Here is a 13,265-nt window from a genome sequence, read left to right as displayed (position 1 = left end):
TTCCCGTGTGCTCTCTGTGCTCTTCGGTGCCAATCAGGGTGAAAGTGGGTGTCCTGACGTGCTCCCAAGGGTGTGGGCTGTCGGTCACTCGCTGCTTTCTGTGGAAGAAGGAGAGGGGGGATTAGTCCAGTGGTGCGTTCGGTTCGAGAACCCCTTCTGTGTGAAACATGTGCTCCTTTTAAACGTGCTGGCTGATGGGGAGCAGCTGTGACCGATCAGCCGGTGACGAGGATGTGCAGGTGTTTTACTTTGGTTTCCAGGGTGACGCTGATTCCTCTGGGAGTGCTCGTCACATTCCCCCCCCCTAAGCGTCGTTCTGGTCCTGCGAAGACATGTAGACAGTAGGGGTGAAATTAGGGGAGGGTGGGGAATGACCCCTGACAGACCTGCATAAGCTGTCCAGATCCGAGAGAGGCCATCGGCGTTCGCGTTGGCAGCCCCAGCTCGATGGCGGACTTCAAAGTGTAAGTCCTGGAGCGCTAGGAACCAGCGAGTCACCCTGGCGTTGGTGTCCTTGGCGCGGGCCATCCACTGTAGGGGCGCGTGGTCGGTTACCAGGGTGAACTTGCGGCCTAGGAGGTAGTACCGGAGCTCCAGGACTGCCCACCTGATGGCCAGGGCTTCCTTCTCCACGGCGGCGTACTTCCTCTCTGCGGGGGACAGCTTCCTGCTGATGTAGATGATCGGATGCTCCTCACCTTCCTGGATTTGGGAGAGGACCGCTCCTAGTCCGGTGTCGGAAGCATCCGTCTGCAGCAGGAAGGGGAAGCTAAAGTCCGGGGCGCGGAGTACCGGCGAGGACGTGGGTGCTGCTTTCACCTGGGAGAAGGCTTCTTCCGCCGACGGGGTCCAGCATACTTTCTCCGGCTGCCCCTTCCTGGTCAGGTCTGTCAGGGGGGGGGCGGCTAAAGAGGAGAAGTTGGGGATAAAACAACGGTAGTACCCCGCCAACCCCAAGAAGGCTCGTACCTGGGTCTTTGTCTTGGGTCTTGGTGCGGCGTGGATGGCCTCAACTTTCTTGTCTTGCGGCCGGATGAGTCCTCAGCCGACTTGGTAGCCCAGGTACTTGGCCTCAGAGAGGGCTAGGTGGCATTTGCGGGGGTTGGCGGTAAGTCCAGCCCGCCGGAGCTCCGAAAGCACCCTTCGCAGACGATCCAGATGTTCGTCCCATGCCTCGGAGTGGACCACGACGTCATCCAGGTAGGCGGCCGCGTAAGCTTGGTGAGGCCGCAGGAGGATGTCCATCATCCGCTGGAACGTCGCGGGGGCCCCATGTAGGCCGAAGGGAAGGGTCCGGTACTGCCAGTGGCCACTGGGGGTGGAGAAGGCGGTTTTCGGCTTGGCGGCCTCAGAGAGGGCGGTACCTGCCAATAGCCTTTGGTGAGGTCTAGGGTGCTGATATACCGGGCCCTTCCCAGCCGGTCCAGCAGTTCGTCCACCCGAGGCATGGGGTACCCGTCGAATTCGGAGACTTCGTTCAGGCGGCGGAAGTCGTTACAAAAGCGGAGGGTGCCATCCGGCTTTGGGACCATCACAATGGGGCTGGACCACGGACTCCGGGGTGGTTCTATTACCCCCAACTTTAGCATCTGTTGGACCTCTTCCTCAATAGCCTGCCGACGAGCCTCCGGGACTCGGTAGGGCCGTTGCCTAACAACGACTCCTGGGGGCGTCCGGATATGATGTTGTATCACGTTGGTCTGCCCGGGCTGAGAGGAGAACACATCCTGGAACTGACTGACCAGGCGCTTTAGCTCCGTCTTCTGGGCAGCCGAAAGGTGGGGGTTGACATCCACAACCACGGGCTCGGTGAGACTCAGGGCCGCTACTTGGTCCCGGGTCCCCACCCATTTCTTTAGGAGGTTGATGTGGTAGAGTTGCTCCGCCTGCCGTCATCCCGGCTGTCTCAGGTGGTAGGTGACCGGTCCAATCCTCTCCACGACCGAGTAGGGTCCCTTCCAGGAGGCCAGAAATTTGCAGGCGGAGCTGGGGACCAGGACCATGACGCGGTCTCCCGGTTGGAACTCCCGTGGTTGGGCTGCCCCGGTCGTAATGACGTTGCTGCGCCTGTTGGGCCCTGGTGAGGTGTTCCCGGACTAATGGCATCACTCGGTCGATCCGTTCACTCATTTGCCGGACATGTTCGATGACGGTACGATGCGGGGCCGGCTGCTGCTCCCACGCTTCCCGGGCCACGTCCAAGAGGCCCCGGGGTTGTCGGCCGAACAGGAGCTCGAAGGGGGTGAAGCCAGTTGAGGCCTGGGGAACTTCGCGGATCCCAAAGAGTACGTAGGGGATCATGAGGTCCCAATCCCGCTTGTCCTCCTCCGCCGCCACACGTCTGAGCATTTGCTTGAGGGTTTGGTTAAATCTCTCTACGAGGCCATCAGTTTGGGGATGATAAACAGTGGTCCTCAACTGCTTCACCCGCAGCAGCCGGCAGAGGTCAGCCATTAGCCGGGACATGAAGGGGGTTCCCTGGTCAGTCAGGATCTCCGAGGGGAGGCCGACTCGGCTGGCCAGCAGAAACAGCTCCTGGGCGATGGACTTCGCGGTGGCCTTCCGCAGGGGGACTGCTTCTGGGTACCGGGTGGCATAGTCGACGATGACCAGGATGTGCTCGTGCCCTCGGGCAGACTTCGGCAACGGCCCCACTATGTCCATTCCTATCCGCTCGAAGGGCACCTCGATGATAGGCAGCGGGATGAGCGGGCTGGGGGGAGGAGTCCTGGGCGACGTGGCCTGACAGGTCGGGCAGGCTTGGCAAAACCGCTTTTACCTCGGCGCCCAGGCCCGGTCAATGGAAGCGGTCGCGGATGCGTTGAGCGGTATTGGCTGCCGCGAGGTGTCCTGCCATGGGGTGGGAATGGGCCAGCTCTAGAATGGTCTCGGTCTTGGCCCGCGGCACAACTAGTAATCTTTTCTCCTCCCCCCTTTGCTGGGCGACACAATACAGCAGGCCATTCTCTACAACAAAATGTGGGAGAGGGTGGGGCCGGGGAAGGACGTCCTCTCCATCCACGACTCGCACCTGGCTCCAACAGTGCTTGAGTCGGTCGTCCTCCCGCTGTTCCTTGGCGAAAGAGCCCCCTCCAGCGGCCTGTTGGTAGATATCATAAAACAGATTAGTGGACCGGGAGGGGGCCTCACCTTCTCTCCCACTGTCGGAGGCGAGCAGGGCCGGTCGGCGGCGGGGGTCCAGGCGGCCGCCTCGGCCTTCGACGGTTCCCCTTGGGGCTGGCAGGCTGAGTGGCGGCGGACAGCAGCTTCTCGAAGCCGGGCCAATCCCTTCCGAGCAGTACGGCCACCGGCAGGTCCTTCACCAGGCCAACCTCCACCAGCCAGGTGCCCTGGGGGGATGAAATCACCATCTCACGGGCCGGTACTTGGCGAGTGTCTCCGTGCACACAGGTTATCGGTAGGAGGTTTTTCCGTCCGCTTCGAGGGGCGCATAGTCGCGACTGGATGAGGGTGACCGCACTGCCTGAGTCCAATAGGGCCCGGAACCGTCTTCCATCAACCTTCACCTCTGCTTCGGGGGCTCCCGCTGGCACCCGTTGGTGCAGGATGCAGCCTGCCAGCCAGGCTCGCGGAGGTGACGGTGGTTCTGCACTGGGCATGGGCTCATCTCGCGGTGGGGGAACCGTCGGCCTGCTGACTGGTCGCGCGGTGCCTTCGAGCAGGCGTCGCTCCTGGACCACCCTCCGGGGGAATGGCGGCAGCCGGTCCCCTGCCCCGCTGGGATGGACAGCATCCGCCAGCTCGATCGCCTCCACCAATTCCCGGACATCACGTGGGTTTCTCATAACGACGGCCTGTCGGTGGGCGCGAGGCAGTGCGCGCAGGAGGCGATCGACCACCACTCGTTCCGCTACCTGCGTTGGGGTGGGGTTTCCGTCCAACAGCCAGTGCTGGGCGATGCAGCTGAGTTCGGCCGCCTGGGCACGGGCTGGCACCCGGGGCTTGTATTCCCACTCGTGGAACTGCTGGGCGGCGCTCACTGGAGAGAGACCCAGCCTCGCCAGGATCTCTCGCTTAACTTCGAGGTAGCTGTCGGCACTTGTCAGGGGGAGCGAGACGTAAGCCCTCTGCGCTTCACCGGTGAGGAGGGGTGCCAGCGCACGTGCCCACTCGTCCTCTGGCCATCCCTCTCGGTGGGCGGTGTTTTCAAAGACCTGAAGGAAGGCTTCCACATCGTCCTCGGCCGTCATCTTCGGTAGCAGACGGGTAGCTTGTGCCCGAGGCTCAGGTAGCGGAACGCGCTGGGCCGCGGCCGCCTGGACGGCGGCGAGTTCATCCTCCGTCCGGCCCAGGCGAGTGGCGAGGTGTTCCGCTATTTGCTGCTGGCGGATGCTTACTTCAGCGAGGCGTTGTAAGACGTCCTCCATCGCGGGGGCACGCGTGCCGCCTTCCGTGGTGCTGGTGACAGAAACAAGGGGAAAAAAGAAAGGGAAAAAAAATTAAGCGTTGGGGCGGTGATCTTGTAGGTGATTCCTCACTGTAATGCCCGCATTCTCCACCACTGTCACGGGGTGAAGAAACACTCGACAAGAGGTGCGTGAATTAAATGCCCCGGAGGGTGGGTTTATTGACAAGAGAAGGGTGCCTGGTGAAGTGTCCTGATCCGTTTTCCGCTGGTTGGTGCTTCCCGTGTGCTCTCCGTGCTCTTCGGTGCCACTCAGGGTGAAAGTGGGTGTCCTGACGTGCTCCCAAGGGTGTGGGCTGTCGGTCACTCGCTGCTTTCTGTGGAAGAAGGAGAGGGGGATTAGTCCAATGGTGCATTCGGTTCGAGAACCCCTTCTGTGTGAAACATGTGCTCCTTTTAAACGTGCTGGCTGATGGGGAGCAGCTGTGACCGATCAGCCGGTGACGAGGACGTGCAGGTGTTTTACTTTGGTTTCCAGGGCGACGCTGATTCCTCTGGGAGTGCTCGTCACATTATATATATATATATAATCATCTATTGTTCTGTCTATCAATCTGTCTGTCTGTCTGTCTGTCTTTCATTCTGTCTATCTTTCTATCTATCCATCTATCATTCTGTCTGTTGTTCTATAGTTCTGTCTTTCTATATGTCGTTCCATACATTGTTCTATCTATTGTATCTGTCTGTCTGTCACTTCTGTCTATCTGTCTATTGTTCTGTCTTTATCTATATCTTTCTGTCTTTCTGTCCATCCATTCTGTTTACCTTCATATGGTCAATTGTGGTTTAATTTCCTGCTAATATGCTATATATGTTTTCTCTCTCTCCCTCTCTCTCTGCTGTGAAGCACACAGTGCTTGCTGTCAGAAACTGTTGGTAGAATTGCTTATGTGCTGTGTGCTGGCTTGGCCCTGCTGCATGCGCCACTCGCTGTGAATACTGATTTGGAATCCTACATCAGCTCAAGTGCGATGTGAATATGCTAAGCTAGCACTAACACCTCAGAGAGCTGTTACATAAGCCCTGACCACCAGGACGCATTAGATCCCTCTCTTTCTCCCTCTCTATTTTATAGAATTCACCGATTCTCTGGAATATGATAGTGGGAGGAGAATGAAATGAAACTGTGTAACCTCTGAACAACCCCTGAAGTTTGAGATGTCTCAAGGCGAGGGTGAACGAGAAAGAGGAAGCACTGAAAGTGAGACTGTCTTGTTTAACTGAAAGTGAGAATTATGGTATTAAAAGGAAGTAGAACAACTGTAGCCATGGAGACCAGCTCAATGGAAAGATGAGGATATTTTTGAAGGATGGGCTGCTATTGTTTGAGAGAAGGACATGGAGGGAACAAGAGGTGAGAGAGAGAGAGCAGCAAAAAATATAGAAAATAGTATCAGAGTGACAGAAACTAGTTGTGTTTAACTGAGATAAACAGGAAGAGAGTGTATGATGTTTCAAGCTCATAGTGGTCTTTGTAGGAGGTGAGACCGGGTCTGTGGGGGGTTACAGTAAAATCGGGTCACCAGATAGAGAGTTTTTTTCATCTTTCTAGTTCATCCGTACATAGGTGTTGTTTCCTTGGCTTTTATTTCATTGTATCTGGATGATATTAGATCCAGCTTCTTTCTTTCTTTCTTTCTTTATTTCTTTCTTTCTTTCTTTCTTTCTTCCTGTCTATTTTATTAGTAATTTAGAGAGTATCTAAGCAGACGTGGTGATGAACAAATAAGAGATAAGAAAATAAGAAAGAACTTTGTTTGCTCCCCTGAGAAACTTTGCGTTCACCCACAAGTAGAACTGCTTTTCCTCCCACCTCACGTTGCAGTTTAGCAAACAAACACAAAAATTTTGTGGGGGAAAAAAAACACAAAACCATTGATATATATATATATATTATTTTTAAAAATTATAACAAAAATAATTGAGAAATTATGTGCTATTACTTTTGTTAGTGACCAAACTTACAGTTTTTATCTAGCACACTCTTAAAAATAAAACGTAGAGATGACTCTCGTGACGTAGAGATGTGAGGCATGTTTGAATGAGCCGTTTTGGGGGTGAGGCAGAGTCTTAACTTTGATAAAGAATATCTCTTTGGATTTGAGACTTTAGTCTTTGCAATTTTACAAATCTTCTTCATGCACCAAGAGCTTGAAACACTCCAAAGAGAAAGGAAAAATTTAAATCGCATTTAAGAGTATAGGTCATAAAGCGGGTAGAAAAATCGTTGAATTTTAAATAAAAATCCACATTCAAATGCAAAACCGTTGTTGAGGCTGCCTGATCAGTGGCGCACGAGATGCGATGACGATGTAGGCCTAGTGTCAATGCATTTTAGATGAAGCCACTAGATGCTGCGCTGCTAAATTGCATATTTCGCACATTTTCTAGAGGGATCTATCACCGTTGCACTCCCGTCTCGCACAAAAGCCATGTTAAATTAATGCAAGTTCAATTTTGAAAAAACATATCTTGAGACTTAATGGCGGTATTTCCCCCATCCCACTGCAGCTCCTGTTTTAAATTAAAAAATGTTCTCTGTGTGATTGGCTTTTGGCCCTTTGTATTAAACTATACATAGGCTACATACATGATGCTGTTTTGTTAACAGTTGTTTAAGCAACTTAATTAATTATAATTGGTTTATAAACATTATTTTAAACATTATGCACTTTTTTTTTTCACGGATAGTCATCTTATGCTCGATGCGCCCTCTTGTGGCCTCAGGAGAAAAGCCAAAAGCTTTTCTTTGCCCTAACTGAAATTATGAATTTTAAATTCGAATATAATTTAAACACAAAATTCGAATTTAGTTTTTTAGCCATTTTTACAGCCCTATCCCACAGCCATCAAATCTGAGCCATAACTTAAAATAGATATCATAGAGACTTGGAGAATCTGAGCCATAACTTAAAATAGATATCATAGAGACTTGGAGTTGGACATCAGTGTTGCTAAGTTAATCAATTATTTTATTATTCAGCATTATATAGTTATACATATATATATATATATATATATATATATATATATATATATATATATATATATATATATATATATATATATATATATATATATATATATATATATAATTTTTTATTTTTTTTTACATTGGGACCCCAAACTGAAAGAAAGTAAGTGAGTCATAACAAAACATGCAGGTTATACAGCTGTGATTTGCTCTCAGTGAGGTTTAGGTGTTAGTCAACTCTATTATCTGTATCTTTGAGGTCTTTAGAAAATGGAAGAATACGAGAGCTGCGTGCATGTGTGCTTTAGCGTGTACACTAACAAGGAGGCGAGTGGGTGTTGCTACTAATCAGCCTGTCCCTGCTGCTATATGGGTCAGTCTCACATAGCACGGCACGCTGGCTGACTCAACGCTGGTAAACAGGCTTGCTTGCTCACCCGTTTCCACAGCAACACCGTCCCTGCCCTTTCTACGTGTTCTCAATTGCTCCGCAAGCATCTGCTTCCTCTCACTGCCGGAACATTTGCAGGGAAATTTGCCTCACAAATCAGAGAGATGCCACCTTGATGGCAACATTCAGTACATGTGGTGATGTTCTTTTCCAAATGGGTCAAGACTCTAACATTCTGCTTGCTTTTCTCTTTCGTTTTCTTTATATGGGTTTCACTGTCATTGCTGACGTTCAAATTCCTGTCATTTAGTATTTTTGAAGCAGGCATATTGTTCTCTTGTTCTCTGTGAAGGTAGAAGAAATGCAGATGTTGTTGTTAAATGCTTTGTTTACCAAATCCACACATGCCAGTCATACTATAGATATTCTACAACAATACAATCTCGTTTGGAAGTTTCCCTTGTATTATATCAAGTTCTGTTGAAAAGTGCAATAGCCAAGCCATTTTTTTCCCTCCTGATTTCACTTTAAAACCGCAAGTGTTGATGCTTTCTAACTGTTTGTTTCTTGAGGTAAAAGACAGTTCGTTCTTTAATGGTCAAATTAGCTAATGTGAAATGGGTTTGGCTGTAGTTAGCAGGTTGGTTCATGCCCGCAGATAACAATTACATCATGTTCCTGATACTTAACAAGTGTGAAGTCTGAATCAATAGGTGGAGTTATGTTTAAAAAGCTTTTCCACAAAGGTGTGTCGAAGTTACATACTATGACTTAGTGCGTGAATTAGTGTTGCTGTTGTTGGCTAAAACTAAAATGATTAAAAATAGTTTTCATCTATTGAAATAAAACTGAAAAAAAAAAAAAAAATATATATATATATATATATATATAAAAGGTTAAAAAACTTTTTATGTTAAAATTAGGTTTAAAAAGGTTTAAGTTGTATAGAGTTAAAAATAGAAATAATAAAAAGTACATTAAAATGACTAAAACTTACACTAAAATTAAAATGCAAGCTAAAGCTAAGCAAAACTAAAAAAAAAAAAAACAATGAACTAAACTAAAATGAAATAAATAAATATTCAATATTTTTAAATATTATTATTAATTTTAAATATTATAATAGTATATAAATAATACTAAAATATCGCTGGTATGGATAGAAGATTTCTTATGCTGTTTTTCCTTTCTGATTTATAATAATAATAATAATCATCATCATCATTTTGGTGGTTGCTTGGGCATTTGGGTGGTTTCCAGGGCGTTGGAATGCAGTTGCTAAGGTATTTTGAATGGTTTTTCCATTGGTAATGGTATTTCTATGCAGCTGATAGAATATTTGATTTACTTGGGCATTTTGGGTGGTTTTAACATGGCTCATGGTGCTATCAGATCGAGCCTATGTTTTCTATTTTCCCCCCTTTTTTAATTACCCACCTGGCAATTATTGTAAGTTTGATCACTTAAAACAATAACTGGGATTGAGAAACCATGAGAACCAGACTTAAACTAGAATTCACATGAGCATAGCTCAAAGTATCAGAGTAAGGATTCTACCACTAAGCCACATCTTGAAATGCATACAAAGTGCAAATAATTGTGATTCCTGGCCAAATATTATAAAAGATACTGGGAAATATTTTTTTAACATCTAAAGAATACCTTTAAATATGGAAAAGATTCTGACAAAGTTATCTAAAATTGTACATTGCATGTGGCCCAAGAGACAAAGAGGATGAGTGCTGAGGGAGAAGGAGGGAGAGAGGAATAAAGAAAAGGAGAGAGGAGAACAGGACAAGAGAGAATGGAGGAGGGAGGAGAGAACACAAGGTGAGGGAGCATGTTTTCACTGACACAGTGACCTGGTAGCATGTTGCCTGGAGTCCAATCAGATAAACAGCCTCAAGCCAGCGGAGATTAGAGAGCTTTTGAAATCGAAGAAAAGCAAGGGATTAGAGGGAGGGATAGAGGGGGGCAAGAGGGAGCGGGATTATGGCGCCATGCGAAGACAGGATCAAACATAATCCATGTGAACACTCAAACCTCCATCTTGGTTACTGGAAGAGCGAGAGTGAGGATTTACCCATCAGTCACCGCATCAGTACATCGGTCCCCAGTACAAAGAGTTTAATACTTTTGATACTAGAACAGACAAATAATTTGCTTCAAGGTCTGCTTACACGAGCTATAACTGAAAAAGACGGTCAGTGCCTTCAGAAAGAAAACAGGATGAATTGAGGCACGGACAAATCGTTTTAGAAAAGCTAACATTTCCATAATATTAACAGTATTTTTTTTTTGTTTTGTTTTTTTTTTGTTTGTTTTTTTTTGGGGGGGGGCTCTTTTAAAAAAAAAAAAAAAGCTTACTGTATTATATTTGATATGCAAATTTTTTTAAAAAAATCTGAATTATCAACATGATGAAAATTTTGCTGAAAAACCTGTTGTGCATAATCTTCTACATTATATCTGTCATCCGACTGACATAGTTAATTCTTTTTTAGCAAATAAAGTGTATTTTAATATAATTGTAAGAACGTTCACTTTTAGCTTGTGGTTCTTCTGTCTTTTTGCTGTGAAATCTTTATTGTTTATTATTATGTAAATATAAAAATAACTTTTATATTGTTTTTTAATATTTCAAGATGAATAATTACTTGATGTCAATAGTAAAAAATACAGAGACTTTATCATAAAACTAAGCATTTAAATGTAATCTTACTAAAACATATTATTAGGAGATATGGAGCGACAACTGATATTTATATGCATTTCATGTAAGAACTCTGCTATACTGTTATATAAGCTATCATAACTTCATCATACTTTTTTGGTCATACAAATACTATAAGAGCCATAAAAGCCAACTATTACAACAAAATGATGAGGTTTTTTTTTTCAGACACTTTATAGATTTTTTTTTTTCTTCTGAAGGTTCAATAAACTGTTCCATTTCAGAAAATTAAAATTTTCAGACCGTTATTTCATATGTCAGGCTTTACAGGGTTGGAAAAAGGATCACCCCTCTCCTAAAAATGACTTGTAAACTCAATCAGTTGATCAACTGTGATCAGCTGTGGTCATTTTGATCAGCTCAGCATGAAAAGAGATTTCCTGGTGCATTTCAGTCTTGGTAGTGCAAATGAAGCAAACAATCAACTATGGGTGGCAAGGCACAAAAGATCTCTGGGATAAAGTTGTGGACAGCCACAAGTCAGGAGAAGGATACCAAAAAATTTAAAAGGCTTTATTAATGCCTAGAAGCACAGTAAATCTATTATTTACTAAATGGAAAGTATTTGGTACAACACAGATTGAATTCTTTGGCCTCAACATCAAACAATATGTCTGGCGAAAATCTAATAAAGCTCACCAAATAACAGTATTCCTACAGTACAGTAAAGCATGGAGGTGGTAATATCCAAAGTTAGTAGGGACATATCCCAACAGACTAATAAAGCAAAAGGTAGTTCAACAAAATACTGACACAACTTAGTGATTCTGGTTTTTAATTTTTTTCTGACATGTTGGTGTTATATGTTTCACTTGGATGTTATAAGTTGCACTGAGTAAATACAGCTGGATAAAACAAAAACTGTCTTCATTTCAGGCTGCAAAGCAACAAAATGTGATTATTTTAAAGGGGGCAATTCGTATACCCACTGTATATTCTGTCTCACTGTTTCTACAGATCAAACCCATGGTAGCGATTGGATTGACTCAGCCCTATACCCCCATCCTTTCGCAACTGCATTTGCGTAGTTTAGGGTCAGAATGTCAAGGCTGTTGCTATTAGTTACCGAACACGCATGAGGGAACACTTGTAGAAAATCGAAAGAACTTAACAAGGCAAAAGATGTTACAATAGACATGTTTTATATCAATGTTATCATCCATAACGTGTTTAATCAGGAATAAAACTCTTTGGCTGTTATGTTATGGGTGGAATAGTTTCTTCCGCAACCGTGATGTTTATTGCATGAGAGAGACAGACATATGAGCGGATGAGAGGAGAGATGAAAGACAGATAGTACCAGGGGGCGCAGCAGGCCAGTCTGCTGAACGAATAGAAATAAACAGACTTAATCGGAAAAGAGGCAACAAGGAGAAAAGCAGATCTCCCAGGACCTCAAGCCTCAAGATGGACACGAGAAGCGGACAGGGATGAAACGGTGAGGGAGCAACGGATGGGGGAGGAGGAAGAGGAGGCCGAACAGGGAGCCGCATTGAACACAGCACTCTGTTTGCTCTCTGGTTGTTCCACTAACCTACTTACTGTAATCTTCTCTCTGTGTTTCATAAGAGCCCTGCCAGAGAATTACATCACCAAGCTTTTCCACACACAGTCGCTCTCTTGTCATCATTGCCATTTAGGATTTTGAAAGGTGCACAGATCAAATGCACATGGAGGAACATGTGGATTTGTGGTTTTTGTCTAACATATTGGCTCATTATTTGGTGCTCAGGTGCTTGAATTGTTTTGACAGAATGTGGAACACATGTTTTTGGTTGTCTGAAATGTTCACATATAATTACTATATCCCCTTTGCAACTAAGAGATTGACAATATTTCATTTAGAAGCTCTAGACTCACTAAAGGGTTAATGGCCCCCTCAAAAATAAATGAATAATGAATAATTAGTCTGTTCAAGACTCCAGCAGCCCTCCAAGGATTACATAACCATCTGCCATAACTATTATAGGACCGGCTCTTATTTATACCTTTTGGCTGAGGGATTTCTTCTGCCTGGTTTGATTAATAAAATGGCCATTTTGCAGACCAATCCTGTCTCTTTAATGGGTGTCTGGTGGCGTGCGCATAGGAAATTATATAGTTATAAACCCAACCAGCATTTAAATGTGACATTTCAAATGTTTCCAGTGAGCTGTACACCAAAAAATGACTCAGTGTGAGTTAGCTGACATTAGACAAGCCAACCCAAGGCTTATTTACTCCAAGTCACCTTCATTTTTGTAGCGCTTTATACAGTACAATAGAGATTGTTTCCAAGCTGCTTCATAGTAGTCCATGTAACAGGAAAGTAACAGAATTAATAATGACTTTAAAGGGATAGTTCTCTCAAACATGAAAATTCTGTCATCATTTATTCACCCTCCACTTGTTCCAAACCTGTATTAATTTCTGAACACAAAATAACATATTCTGAAAGATATGTTAAAAACCATAGAGTTGACGGTAGCTATTGACTTCCATAGTAGCCTTTTTTTTGGTCCCTCATAACCTTTGATTTGGCTGGCCATGACAAATATAAATTTTTAGTTTATTTTTATTTATTATTATTATTGTTATTATTGCATTAAAATGTAGAGAATTTTGTAAATGTAATTTTTTTATGCATGGACAATGTAAGACTTGTACAAAATCTCGAAAAACTGCAATTAATTTATGCCTTTATGACCAAGTCCGTTGTCCTCTTGAAACATGTTTACATTAAATTAATTCAATTTGACTG

The sequence above is a fragment of the Cyprinus carpio genome, chromosome A2 (assembly GCF_018340385.1).
Source record: "Cyprinus carpio isolate SPL01 chromosome A2, ASM1834038v1, whole genome shotgun sequence".
NCBI lineage: Eukaryota > Metazoa > Chordata > Actinopteri > Cypriniformes > Cyprinidae > Cyprinus > Cyprinus carpio.
This window is presented reverse-complemented; position numbering follows the sequence as displayed.